Source organism: Anneissia japonica, unplaced genomic scaffold, assembly GCF_011630105.1.
Source record: "Anneissia japonica isolate Jap-2015-1 unplaced genomic scaffold, ASM1163010v1 scaffold1208_len1460985_cov181, whole genome shotgun sequence".
Classification (NCBI taxonomy): Eukaryota; Metazoa; Echinodermata; class Crinoidea; order Comatulida; family Comatulidae; genus Anneissia; species Anneissia japonica.
Window position 1 is genome coordinate 274,460 of NW_022688484.1, and position 1,436 is coordinate 275,895.

Genomic DNA, 1,436 nt, shown 5'->3' on the forward strand with positions numbered 1-1,436 from the left:
CGCCCAAATGACATGTGAAGAGAGACACGGATGATTTTTTTTTTTTGCACTATTATACACTGGGGGTAACATAAGTACCAATGACAGCAACTTTATCCTGTACATAAGCCCAGACAGCAGCCCTGGTTTCCAAATGGACTTATTATTTATAGTATGATATGGTCGAATCTAATAATGATTAGAGATAGTAGAATGCAACTGAAACACCTGATTATGACACAGACAGTGGTTCTGGAGATCAACTTCAGAATAAAACATGAATTAAGTGAAGGATGGGACCATTTACAGTGGAACTTTTAAACATTGGAAAGAAAATCCAATTGACAGCAATTATTTACTACTTTAGCTATAGATTTCTGTTTGATAAAATTTTGTTAAACAATACAACAATACCATAATACAAACTCAGTAACAAATATTTATTAGATCGGATTAAACTACAGAACATGAATTGTCTATACATGATAAATGGTACAGCGTCAAGGTGTATTTCAATCAGATTGTTGAAAAATATGTAATCATAGGGGATTAGAACATGGTAGCACTTTTGACTAACATTATAAAATGTATTAACTTTTGACAGCAGTCTCTTCTAGGTTACAGATGTAACAGCATTATACTATAGTTAGTCAATAACGTGGTACCAGTTTTGAGTTTTACATTGCTTCTTCTACTATTACAACAAATGTGTCCACCATATGGATTATGGATTGATTGTAAATCAAGTATCTATATGATTTTAATATATTGCATACACAATTGAACTGCGGTATTGTACATTGCGGTAACAATGTGTTTGTAGCAGTACGATACAAAGCACAAGCAAGAAACACTTAACTAATAGTTAAATTATTCCCCGCTGGACACCATCCCGCTATTTCTGAGTCTAGGTTTCGGGGCTAGAATTTATGGAAATACTTCTATTTTGTCCTGCATTTGTTAGAAAACAATAAATATTTAAAAATTTATACTGAGGTATTGTGCATTGAGGTAATAACATGTTAAAAGCTGTATTAAGCAAAAACAAGAAACACTTAACTAATAGTTAAACTATCCCCCGCCGGACACCATCCCGGTATTTCTGAGTCTAGGTTTTGGGGCTAGAATCTATGGAAATACTTCCATTTGAGCTGTCTCTTATACACATCTAGATGTGTATAAGAGACAGCGGAGGTATTGTACACTGAGGTAACAATGCGTTTTAGCATTTCAATATAGTAGAGCGACTAAAGTTGAATTTCAGGTAGAATCGTGCACTTCTGGAAGAAAGCATGAAACCTAAAGATCATTAAAAAAATAGACCACAAAAGATAACGCCTCCTAATGGCCACCATCTTGAAATCCAATATGGCCGCCAAAATAATTGATTTTAGCCAATATATCATACCCACAGCACGTCATTGCCAATTGAAGATCATTACCCATTTTTACAATAT